At 37.6% G+C, this 13,911-nt stretch overlaps 1 long non-coding RNA gene across 1 annotated transcript in view; it reads left to right on the forward strand.

Moving 5' to 3' along the window:
* The first annotated feature begins 508 nt into the window (after nt 1–508).
* LOC109144073 overlaps nt 509–13,911 on the forward strand; it is a 54,450-nt gene continuing 41,047 nt past the window's right edge. The window contains exon 1 of the long non-coding RNA XR_002273333.2: nt 509–1,226. This is a non-coding gene — a long non-coding RNA (uncharacterized LOC109144073). The remainder of the gene's footprint in view (nt 1,227–13,911) is intronic.

Here is a 13,911-nt window from a genome sequence, read left to right on the forward strand (position 1 = left end):
GAAACCAAAATGCTACCAAACTATTTAAAAAGTGAAATTATTGACAAGTCTTCATATACAATAATTTTTAATGGTATTGCTATCTCTACTTACCTCTTCTTCTTAGCTAATTACTCTCTTTATACCATCCTTATTGTGGAATTATGATTGGGATTTGGCTTCTCCATCTTCCAGTGTGTGCAACATTTCACAAAACCAAACAATATAATTTAAAACATAGAAGTCATTAACACAAGATGCTTGCCTAGTTTCATAAGACTTTTACTGCACATAAATATGTGTATATATCTTTGTAGTATTGACTCCTGCATCACTGTTACTTGAACAGCTTTTTAATACACATTGCCTCTCATTTAGGATAACCTCAAGCCACAAACTTATTATCTTTTGATGATAATGTATTATTTAGTCAAATATTTATGGAAGAAAAATCTTACTAGAAATTTCATAGTTTTCTGTTTTGATTTTGTATATATCCTTTGTTTAAACTGAGTATAAGCGGCAAAAGATTTTACTATGTATGTTCTTTTTGCTATCTTCACTGTTTTAGATCCCCTGCTAGCAGTTGGAAATCCAGTGGAGAAAACTACTGGAAGCGTTTTTTAAAGGAGGTTTACAGGTATTGATGGAAAGTCTGTACAGTGATCATCTAGTCTGTTCTACCGGTGTATAAAAATATTTGTTTTCTTAGATACTTAAAATATTTCATATTTTACTTAATGCTGATAATGGTATCACAAAACTTGATTTACAATTTGCAAAGTATGATGATTACTTCTCTATAATAAACACTTCTAGCATTATTACTGAATAATGGAAATATAAAAATGTAGACACCTTCCATTTGGTAGTGTCTTAACATAGATGATCAGTTACAGACTGCTGGCAAAAAAAGTAACAGCTGCTGCTTCAAATACCCTTATAATATTGAATATTTGGTGCAAGTATAATCATTAATCTTATTTTAAGAGCAATGTCTTTGTTGCTCTGAGTCTGGCTCTTACTGCATTGTTCTGAATGGTTCATTAATTTGATTTATTCCTTTTTCCTATCCAGTATTTGTCTTCTTAACTTCCAGATTTCCTCAGGTAGCAGGAATAGAATTTGAATTCCATCCAGATGCAGAACCAGGACACAGAACTGTAGGAGACTCAATAAAAGATCAGGGACTGTATCTGAAGGACAGCAAGGTCTACCACCTTGTCATTAAGAAATATTTGGCTAGTGTAAGTTGTGATATGCTTATTATTATTATTTGTGCTTGTGAAGCAAGTAAAATATGATTGAATGCTAAATTATGACAATATATTGGGTTATAATCTGAGTATTTTCCTTTTTTTTCTCCATCAATTTTAAAATTTGTTGATTTCATGATACTCCTATGTGTGCCCTTAGTTTGATAAATATTCCTGTCATCCCGCAGAAGACTAGAAAACATAATGTTGTTTTTAGAACTCTCCTACTTGCCTTCTAGTAAAGTTCACACATGCAAATACTATTTTTGCATATTCAAATCAAGTATAGTTATTTGTAGTTACAGTCTCTCTATCTTATTTGCTGGCAAAATTTACATGTTCAATCTGGAAGTTATTTAAGAAGGTAGCTCCAAGCAATTTCAACTCACTTTTCAAATGAATAAAAAAAAAAAAATCATACTAAACCAAAAAATTGAATAGTTTTATTACTAAAGCTTTTAGAACCATACAATTTAAAGTAATTTTGAAATAGGCATTTAAATGTGTACATGTACAGAACTGTCATATATGGGACTGGACTATTTATTTCTCTTGGAGACTTGGGTTTTATGGTCATATTTTAATCATACTGGGATTTTTTTAATCATACTGGGAGTTTTAATAAAGCAAATAAAGCTGTGTAATACAGACAATAGAAAATATTTGGGCACCAATCTATGGGAACTTTACACACATTTTCAGAGTGTAGCTGAGAAAAGACAGAAAAGATCTGTGACAGCTTTTGAGTACTCAACTTTCTAAGTCCACAGAGCTGCTACTTTATGAATATGGTAATAATTCCTCAGATAAAATCTGCTTCACAGGCTTTTCACAGTTGATCATTTTGGGGCAACCACTCCTGCAGGAATGTATAGAGATGTGTTTCTGAAGAAGATATGGAAATGGAGGAGGTAGAAAAGACTCTTAAGGATGTCAAACCCTGTTTTAAATCCTAGTCCACTTGTAGGGAGGTGAATTAGACATACAGAGGCTTTGGGTTCAGCACATAAGGCTTTCAAGGAACAAAATCTTTCTGACTAAGTTGCTTCTTTACCCTCACAAAGAATCTGTGGCAAAAATTTTTATGCAGGATATAGGTCTGATGATACATCCTAGCACTGTCACCATCTATCTCTTTTTCTTTCTTAGCCTCTCAAAAACATTTAATAAACATCTATAAATATCTGCAGAGAGCAAAGATTTATTGCTCTATCTCCTCCAGACACCACTGGCAGAAGTTTTATTGAACCACATTTTCCATGGTTACAAAAGTTGGAATTAATTTAAAATAACTTCAATGCCAAAAAAGGTTTTAAAGGGAGCTATGATCTTACTGCTTTTCGAAGAACTCCTTCAGCTTTGATATACATGAGATTAAGGTGGGATATGTAGATTTTAAGGCCCAGCTCACTCAGCCAGGTCTAATAAAATCCCTCCTAAGATTTTATTCTTTACAGCCATAAATACAGCTCTAAAGGTTTTTTTTTAGGTTCTTATTAATGGTTGAATGAAGTTGTTTCTTTCCAAGCACTCTTTACTTACAAGACGGAATTAATGTTGATTTAAGAAATTCTTTAGATGACTGCAATACTTAGACGTCTTCTCTGCAAGAGACTTTTGCCACCTATTCATAAATCTTACAGACTTAAATCCATTCTTCTTTTTTTCATACCAATAAACTATGCCTTTGTCCCAAGTTTGACATGCAAAAGAAAAAGCTAAAAATTGGAATTTACATACAGGCACTTTAAGGCAATAAATGAAATCCTTTCAATTGTCCATAAAGCAGTGATAAGGACAGTAGAACAGAACAGCATTTTACTCTGATAAGAACAGTAGAACAGGATAGCACAGCCTTGGAGAAATAGATAAAGAATGTAACTTAGGCAAAGAGAAGCCATGCAAAACACAAGCAGTATGCCAGCTCAGCTCTGCAAGGCTGACAAAGCACAAGGTTTGCAAAACAGTGATATTGTGCTTACTCCAAAGTGGGGGTTGAGGAACAGCCATCTGAGAAGGAGACCAGATGTTGAAGACAGACAACAAAGAACCATAGAAAGACTTCTGATAAGGGGTGTGACTGTGTAAAATGAAATGATACAGACACATCAAGTAAGCAGGGATAGCTGATGGATATGTAATCAATGTGTATGGTAAACACTCTCTTCACCTGACGCTCGGCACTCTCAGTTAGAGGAAATATCTTCTGAGTGACCAGTGCGCTGCAGTAAAGAATCCCTGCTTTCTAATACTCAAATCCATGTTAGAAAGTTTCTACCCAGCTGATTTTGGTACCAACAGACAAACTTTTCAAGAAGTGAGGCATTATTCCTTGTCATCTGTATTTTTTAGCTTAAATGAACAATTTATGGCATGTTGTAGTATTGGCTACCTTGTGTCATGATCAATTTTCCCTGTACCCAAAAGACTGTGTATAAAGTGCTGTGTCTCACCTTGCAAATTTGCAATGATGCCTCTTATTTAGGATATTTTTTTGCTTCATAGAAAGGAAATGCAGAATATGGTGCATGGTTTTAAAACGTACTATACACTGTACAGAGAGACAGAGAAATCACTTAGTATTAGAAGCAATGACAAGTATGTTTTAATCTCTTCCAGAAGAGGATGGGGAAGTCTATACAGTCTACCTGACATTCTGTTGTTAAGTACCTGTTACATACATATTTTGAGCCAAAGAAGGGTGTGAAAAGCGAAGACAGCTGAAACCATTTTCACTGATCTAAATTGTGTAAGCTGGGTGAAAGGTCATATGCTCCTATGAATGGTGCTCAAAAACACCAAAATGTCTGTCTCAAAGCATTCATATTAGACAAAATTTTCTATTTGTAATTCTGCTCAAGTAATTTTTAATCCTTTTCTGTAAATTTTTCAAAACTTCTTTTGGCAGTAGATGGCTTTATTTTGAGAAGGTATGAAGGAAATCAGGTCAAAGCCACAAAACAAATCCAGAAACACTATTAGTATTTTGCAATTGAGAGCTCTAGATAATGTAATAATGAATTAAACTCTGATTCAAGTAGATGTCTCAAGGTTCAGTGGGAAACAGAAGAGCCTTATTTTCCCTCTAAACCTTTAGGTTCACTGCCTTTGCTTCTTTATCTCTGTACTGCTGTGTGAATGCCTCATTTTTTTTCTCTTTGAAAAGCTAATGAAAAAAGAGTAATCTGATTTTTTTTCTTTTTTTTTCCTGCTGTACCTGCTCCTAGCACAAGCATCTTTTGATGAATAATAAAACTGGCCTTCTTTTCCATATTGATCCTGTTGCAGCAAGTAATTCTGTTCACAGCCTGGCCCAAGCTAATATAGTCCACACATTACCTTAAATGGCTCATGAGAACAGTGGGCTGGAGCTCTCTAATGGGCTTCCTGATACATGACTACAGGACAAGCCACCTTATTCTCCCTCTCTGAATTCCATACTGGCTCCCTCCTTATCACCACATCATATTTAAACTCCTTCTCCTGACAGTGAAAATTAAATTACTCTTTTTCATAATTCTCTGTCTTTTCTCTTGTTGTCATACTTTTTAAACTCACTAATGACTTTCTTCTATGAATTAACTGATCATCCACTCACTTTGTACAATACATGTGCTGTTTTGAGTCTGTGGATCAGCAGTTTTTTAACTTGGAAAGCTCCTGGGCACTACATGCTCATGTCCACTCTATGCATTAGACTCAGCATGTACATAGATCTCTAGTGCACTCACTGCAGGGTATCTTCTTCCAAGCCGTGCATTTGAGGTCCAAAATCTTAAAATAGTGCTGTGTATAACTGGCATGTAAGAAATGCCTTAAAAAAAAGCAGTAGTAGTTAAATTGAAGATCAACTTTTGCCTCAAACTCATAGAATGATAGAATCATACAATGGTTTGGACTGGAAGGGACCCTAAAGATCATCTAGTTCCAACCCCCTGCCATGGGCAGTGACACCTTCCATTAGACCAAGCTGCTCAGAGCTCCATCCAACCTGGCTGTGAACACTTCCAGGGATGGGGCATCCACAACTTCTCTGGGCAATGTACTCCTGTGCCTCACCACCTGCAGAGTACTTTTTTTCCTCATTTAAAACCATTCCCCTTGTCTTGTCACAACAGTCCCTGCTAAAGAGATTGTCACTGTCTTTTTTAGGTGGTCCTACTGAAAGGCCACAGTAAGATCTCCCTGGAGCTTTCTCTGCTCCAGGCTGAATAGCTATCTCAGCCTTTCTTTGTAGGAGAGGTGCTTCAGCCCTCTGATCATCTTGGGGGCCTCCTCTGGACTTGCTCCAGCAGTTCCATGTCCTTCCTGTGCTGGGACCCCAGAGCTGGATGCAGCACTGCAGGTGGGGTCTCAGCAGAGCAGAGCAGAGGGGCAGAATCCCCTCCCTGGCCCTGCTGGCTGCGCTGCTTTGGATGCAGCCCAGGACACGTTTGGCTCTCTGGGCTGTGAGTGCCCATGGCTGGGTCATGTCCAGCCTCTCATCCACCAGTATCTCTAAATCATTCTCTGCAGGTCTGCTCTCAATCCACTCATCTCACCAATAGTTTTCCTTATGATGATTTAAAAGAGAAGTATTTCCAGGGCTTTAATTTTATATACTCTGGTTTTGATATTCGTAGTACTATAGTTATACCTTCTTCCAACATACAACAACCATAACAAGACCTACAAGCACATTCATATATACTATTGCATTAATTAAATATTAAGAGGTTTTAAGTAGACAGTGGTTTTAGCTGCACTTACTTATTTTTTAAAGGACTTCACAGAACGTACTGAAAGTAGTCTCATCAAACTGTGGCTGCTTTTAGAACACTGGAAACTTTTCCTAAGAAGTACAAACAAAAATTGTTGTCTAGGAGCTGAATTAATAAAGGATCATGATTAAAAAAAAGCTTAAGAGATCAACATACTCAGATCTTCTAGTTTTTCAAGGGAACTGAAATTCAAAATAGGGTTTACCTAGAATTCACTTTATCTAGAAGAAAGAAATGAAAGTCCAGAGAATGGAATTCACAATAGTCATGTGATGACTTGGGGAAACAGCCCCCAGAATGTGAAAGGTGTATCCAAGAACAGCATTTGTCTCCCTTCCCCTTCTCTCATATACTCCTGACTAAAGCATGTAACTAACAGAATAAATTTCTGTGAAACTGAAACTTAGAAAATCCATCTTCTGCACTTAATAAAATATTTAAATTCAGATAGTATTATTGAGATTGGAAACAACCCTTAAGATCATTGAGTCCAAGCAATACAGAACCTTTCTTTCACTTGACACTTAAAGAAAGTGTTGTTGCTCCCTGATATGCCTATTTGTTCATCCAGTGCTTAGAGCATTTGCTGCGGACAGGGAAAGTTTTGATTGTAGGAGGATATGTTTAAACCCTTTTCCTGAAGTGTGCTGGCCACTAAGCTGCAGAAGAAGATTACTGTTATCAGTGATTAACACATGCATTATTACTCATCACAGATACTGCTATTCTAAGGGCAATTAGGTGTCAAGGATCTTTGGAAAGTACAGACCTAATTCATTTCATGTTACTGTTTGTCCCTGGGAGTAAACAAAAAATACTTGGATAAGTGCAGACACTCAATATCCACTTTTAAAACAGTCACCCAGAGCTTATTCTGGCAGACTACGGGCAGTTTGCATTGTCACCTGACCATGCTGCCTGCCATCTGTATGATTTCCTAATGCCAAGTGGTACTGCACACAGCCAGCTATGCTGGCTCTAGTCCACATGAGGATTCCTGCACCAAAAGGTGGGAAAAGCAGAGCAATTTCAGGTGCAGTATGACTGTTGCAGCAGTACATAAAATGGCCTCGTGAGAGAATGCATTTGTCCGTAACAGTAGGTTAGAAAGAAGGGGCTGGTGGACAATGTTCATTGCTGAATGAGGACTTCATCATTATCTGTTTGGAAAAGTCTCTTTTCTAGGACTTGATATTCTCTCTTTCAAATCCTTGATTTTGTAGTTTTACTGTGACTTGGTTACTGTGCAGTGGTTCAAGCCACTGCTTTACCTTTCAGGAAGAAAATTAACCACAGTTGTTGTTGCATTTTGAAGATTTAAAAAAATTTAACACAATTCATTACATATTAATTAATGTTACCTGATGTTACCTGATAATGAAACCTACACATCATTAATGTTTAAAATGAAAATAATTTCAGTAAAATCAAAAATATTATTTTTGCATTCATCCTATGTAACAATTGTAATGTTTTTCTAACACCAGGCTGAATGATAGTGTTCTTCAAAGAGACAGTCCACAGTCTTCACTAACATCCCTTTGAATTAAAAAAGTATGACTGCTATGATCTCATTGCTGATCACTGATGATGCTAACAATGGAAATATTTCTTGACTTGGATTTGTGCAGTAACTCTTGGATTGCTTTACTTGTATTTGTTAAAAAGCTGAGATGTGAAACAAACTCAACTTTCTTTTGAGCAAAAGCCAGAAACACTGTTTACTAAATAACATTGTGATTTATATTTGCTGCCTGAAGCAATTTGCTATCTGTTCTATTTAAGGGTTTAGACAGTTTCTCCTTTTCCCACTGAGGGTACTTAGCTAAGCAGTATGTGGAGGCTAGTAGAAATCTTCCAGAAATGTCCTTCCAGCCAGTGGGTCATAGTCATTCCTGAAAGCCTTTTAACATTAACCCTCCTGTAAAGCAGTAAATGCTGAACCAGGGCAGGGGAGTTGTGGGGCTTTTTAAAGTAAATGAATTTAGTTAGTATCTATACAAGTTATGCATATATAATTAGGCTTTCCTTTGATTTAAATTATGGTAATATGGTAATTTAGTTATTGCTGCCAAAAAACATGTTAACCTGTTAGATTAACACTCTAATACTTGCGTTTGTATATCCCCAGTGCTTGTAAAAGTGCCTTTCACTTGAGAAGTCCCAAGTGATTTGCACATTGAGCATTACTGCTACTAGACTCTGCTACTAGACTCAGAAAAATGGAAGTTCTGAACAACTTGTTTTTAGAGATTAAGACTTACGAGAATTTCACCTGCAAATCACTCTGAAAATAAAACACTTCAGAATAATAGTTAGGGAAAGAGAAGGGTATCTTGATTTATGCTATTGTTATCATTATATTATATTCCTGTCTTAAGCAGAATTAGAGATAAAATAGTAGTACAGCCTGATAGTTTAATACCATTATATCATTTTTGTAGTTTAGAATTTAAATCATAATCTACATGACAAATAAAAATTAGTTGTGAGCCTTTATTCCTAGGTGAGTGTAACAGAAAACGAACAGACAACTTTGTAGGTCTTGCAATTGCTGTTCATGTAAAATTGCAGTATATGCATTGGAAAAATCTGTGACCGTAGAGTGACTTATTAACTTCTATGTTCATTTAATTCCCAAGTTTTAAAAAGATAAAAAGTGGAGTCCAATTCTATAAGATGGAACCAGATGAGAGCTATAATTTGACTGTAACATTAACTTCCTGCAAACATTCTCTGTGTGATAAGATGTAAAAGAAAATTAGCATATTCTTCCTCCCCTGAAGTCTAATTCAAATTATTTTAGAACTAGTTTAACTTCTGACAGCTGAAATGCATACATTAGCTATCTAGAGCCATCTGCAAGGCAAACACATTCTTACCTCATATGTTTCATATAACTGAAACATGTTGTCTTTCAGGCACCATCAGATGCCATGCTCTGACTGGTAATGAATTTTGGAATCATGCATCTCCCTAAGGATTTATAGTGCATGGATTAAGGACAGGGTTTTGTGAATTGCAGTTATTTTCACACTTTGATTGTAAGTCTAAACAATATTTCTTGGGTAGCAGCCTGATTATATGAAGAGTTACTACTCCAAGCCAAGGATTATTTTAGGTAGGTTGGTATTACATAGGATTTAAAAAAATATTACATTTCCATTTTAATTTACCAGGATGGTCAGCTAAATTTTTTCTGTCAGTATCAAATATCCTCCATTTTATAGAGGTAATACATTGAAGCTACATGAGATTTCCCATCTCCAGTCTGAATTTCATTATCCAGCTCAGAAACAGTGGAGTATATCACATGATTAGCATTTTAATACTCATTTATTTGACGACAGAGTAAAAAGGATTTGAAATAATTAATTTTTAATGTTTGCATCTGTATCAGATGACTTACTATGATCCTTTTATTGGTGGCATTTACATTCTCTGCTTCACTGTCTTGTTTGAGGATAAAAGATTACATATGGAGTATTTTTAAGTAATTGCCTGATTATATTTTAATGATTTAATGGAAATGTAGAAACACTTCAACTAAATGTTTAAAATGTTTGATGGAAAGTGAAATAGATTATTAATAAGTTAAAATGGTATCTACTGAAAAGTCAGAATATAATTACTGCAGTTTTCTCATCCTAAAACCAAAGTGCAAATTTAAATAAGCCATCATTAATATAGTAGCATAATGATTTGTATCACTTGCATAACATCAATCTAGGAATCCTGGGAGCAATTTTATTTCATTTGTAAATTAGTATTGAGATGTCAAGGGCATGAAAGTGTATTTTGTAGAGTGGACAATAAAAAATGTGGCTGAGGGAAGGCAGCATTGCTGTTGAGTACCAGAGAGGTATCTGTAGTATTGAGTTCCAGAATATTGTTTAAACTCAAAAACTACTTAGATAAGTGCACACAGGACAGTGACAGCTGCTACAATATTACAGGAATATATTTTAAATTTCAAACAATCCTGTGGGGCTTTTTCAGTAACATTTCCATGTATCATGAATAATCCTGAATGAAGCAGTATACTTTCCTGATCAAGGACCAAGGATTAAAGAGCCCTTAAGAAGATCAGGTCCAGGCAGGCTGAGCCAAGACCTTGAGGGCTCTCATCTTCACAGAAACAATGAGCAAACACGCCCATAAGCCACTCTTCTGTTCTGAGGGAACAGTCAGTTGTTTTCTAGGCAGTGGTCTGTAAAATAATCTTGTGCTGTTAACACTGATTGTGCTTTTACTGAGCCAGGCTGAAGGGCATTCATCCAGTACCTGGCACTGCTACCTGGCACTGCTACCCAGTACTGCTATCCAGTACCTCCCTGGAAGCAGCTGCTTTGCTGTCCTTTGCTTATCTGCTATTTTACACCTTCACGGTTGCTTTCCTGCAAGAACCAACCATACTCTGGCTCCTGGCATCTTTTTTACAGGGACACAGAAGTTCCTTTGAAAAGATCTTGGGGTTTTATTTACATCTAATACAACAAGGTGTTTTGTTCCTCTTTGTCATGCATATATATTTTCCTTCCATTTATATATGCCACAACTTACATTAAAGGCTGTAGAATAAGTCAGGTTACAGTTCCTCACCTGTGTATAAGTTCAGAATTTTGGGAGGGGGGTATGTCATGCCTTAAAACCAACTGATTGAAATAGAAGAGCAGCCCCAGAGGGCAAAAAAGCAATGAAAAATAACAGCACATCATCTTGCCTTCTTTGGACAGACTCCAGTAGTCATAGGTGAACCAAAATATCTTAAGAAAACTGGGAGTACTTGGGAATCCTTTAATAAAGCAGAAAAGGAAAATCAATGTGTGCCATCAGATGACCTACATAATTCCCGAGGACTTGTTATGGGACACCTCTGCAACAGAGGACACCAGAGTGCCAGGGGAGACTGTAGAGAGTGCCTTGCACAGCACTCAAAGGGCAGGGAAATCCATTTGGTCTCCTACATAACTCTGCCCTGATGAGAGTCTTTCCTTGAGAAGTGTTGGGGTTTTAGGAGTTCTCCTAGGTTTTTTTCTGTTAAAGGAATTTTCCCCATACGTGTTGCTAAGGGGACAAATTGCTGGGTATTTAAGAAAAACAAAGAACTACCTACTAGTAGTGGGGTGCATCTGGCTACTCTTTTGTTTCACCTGGGTGTGCGATTAGTCGGTCCCTGAATGCTGGAGAGGGAGGCTGGTTTTCGTCAGTTGCTTTTCCTTCTGCGGAGAAAAACCCCAGGATCCCCAGCCCGCCTTCCCTGCCCTGCTGGGAGCCGGGCCGTGGCCACTCTGCCCCGCCGTTGCTTCGAGCCTTTGCTGCGTTGTAGCCCTGCTCACCCTGCCTGCCCAGACCTCCGGGGGGTTCCCCGCTTGGATACACCTCGTCTGCCACCTGGGATTTGTGCTCGTCCCTGCTGTTCCAGCCTGCTGTTCCCGAGGGTCCGGCCGGACACCGGGATCAGCTGCCCAGGGGTTTGTGAAGCCTTTGTCCCATCCCTTCCCGGGATCCCAGGGCACCAGTGCCGCGTGCTCCCCGAGCTCGCTCCGGAGCGCCCCCTGCAGCCGCGGGGGAACCATCGCACCTGCCCTGCTCACCGGGAGCCGCCAGCGCCCCTGCCGGCTGCGAGCGGAACTGCACCCGAGGGGAAAGGGCCCGACAGCCGAGAAGGCTGGCACTGGGTTTGTGATTGTTTGCTGTTACTGCCATAGTTGTTGTTGTTTTGTTTGGCTGGTTATATACATATATATAGAGAGAGAGAGTAAAGAACTGTTATTCCTATTTCCCACATCTTTGCCTAAAGGCCCTTGATTTCAAAATATAATAACTTGGAGGGAAAAGGGGTTATATCTGCCACTTCAAGGGGGGGCCTCTGCCTTCCTTAGCAGACACCTGTCTTTCAAACCAAGACAAAAAGCAAGCCCAGAGCTTTTTTTTTTCCAGTGTCAATCTGATGACTTGTCCAGAAGCATTCCTCTGATCAAATTTGTCGGTTCATTTGGTACATTTTCTGCAGTGTTCATCAGAGATGAAGTTTGTCCTGTAGGATTTGCCTGTAATAAAGTAATTTTAGTGAAACCAAACTATGGGACTATACATACCCTCAGTCTTCTTTTAGGAACTTTTTAAAGTAATAAAAAAACTGTAAAAATATGATTAAGTGAAAAGTTAAATGTCCTCAATTATACACTATTACATTTCATGGTTAACCTTCCACAGTGTAACAGTGGAAAGTACTTTCAAATAAAGACACATTTTAGTGCCTTACCAGAAACGTAGAAATATTTCAACCAAAGAAGATATTTGCTGGAAAATTAAATAGATGATTATTATTTTTAACTCAGTAATTTTATTAAGCTAATATTGACAGTATTTATTTTCCAGGATTACATCACAGCAACAAAGAAATCCTAATACATTTAATAATAATAATACATTTAATAATAATTAACCTTATTCTGGAGGTTTAGTTTACTTTCAGTCATAGAGGAATCAAATATAAGTAAATATAAAATGTGAACTTCCTTTCACAAGAAATTCTCAAAACTACAGAAATGCCATCAGAACATGTTTTACAGTAATAGAAAAAGTTTGTAAGACACAAATTCAGTTGCAGGTGTATATGAGAAACTAGATTTTACAGTGATGACTCTTATTGATTCTGCTGGGATCCAGATCACTGCTGAAGTCCATCTTAAATATATTTAAGGCCTTGGATCCCAGTATAAGAAATCCTAAAAAACCCATTTTGGAGAAATGTGATCTTCAGTTCTGCATCAAGTCACTTTAGAAGGAAGGTCTCACATTGAGAATGACAAACTGAGGCAGCCAAAATTAGGAGGTAATGTTTGAAATTTGAATTCAAACCCTTACCTGTAAAAAATTAGATTTTAAGCTTTAAAATTTAAATAATAATAAAAAGTTTAGCTATAAAGTCAGCATATCGATTTCTGACAGTAAGATGACTCATACTGAAATAATACAACTAAACTTTCTGTGATTCTTTCCTTAGTACTTTTCTGAGTACTGCAGACAACTGCAACAACCAGATTTCAAGAAGTAGGAAGAAAAATAACCCCTTAAAGATTGAACTGTTACCAAAGAGAGACTGGTTGTATTGACTCAAGATAACATTGAAAGAAAAGAAAATTAATTATTCTAGACAGAGAATTACAGATATGTACAGAAAAGAACAGAAATGAACAAAAATGTAGGCCAAGTTCTTCCAGCATTGTACTGCCTTTTGTTATTAAGGGAAAACATGATGTTCTCCTCAGATATTTCTGTTTTATTTACCCATTACTGAGGAATCACTTATTCTAGTCCTCAACCAGTCAATTGTGTGTCGACTCACAGAATTACTCATATGAGAGAAACTTCATTTCCTTAATCATCTTAGTAGTCCTTTGCTGACATCTCACTAATAGCTCTGTATCTCTTCTGCACAGGGCAGACCAGAACTGGACACAGCACCCCAGAGATGGCCTCATCAGTGCTGAGCAGAGTGGCAGGATCATCTCCTGTGACCTGCTGGCCACACTGCCTAATGCAGCTGAGGACACCATTAGCCTTCTTGACATAAGGATGCACTGCTGGCTCATACTCAATTTGAAGTCTACCAGGACCCCCAGGTTCTTTTCTGTAGAGCTGCTTTCCAGCTGGGTGACCTCCTGCATGTATTGAGGCATGGGGGGGCTGTTCCCAGGTGCAAGACTTTGCACTTCTCCTTGTTGAACAGCACGATGTTCCTTTCAGTCCATTTCTCCAGCCAGTCAGAGTTCCACTGGACAGCAGCACAACCCTCTGGTGTATTACCCACTTCTTCCTGTTTTGTCCTCTGCAGCTTGCTGAGGGTATGCTCTGCTCCAAAATCCAGGTCATTAATGAAGATGATTAACAGGATAGGACCCAGGTTT

This window comes from Corvus cornix, chromosome Z, assembly GCF_000738735.6.
Source record: "Corvus cornix cornix isolate S_Up_H32 chromosome Z, ASM73873v5, whole genome shotgun sequence".
Classification (NCBI taxonomy): domain Eukaryota; kingdom Metazoa; phylum Chordata; class Aves; order Passeriformes; family Corvidae; genus Corvus; species Corvus cornix.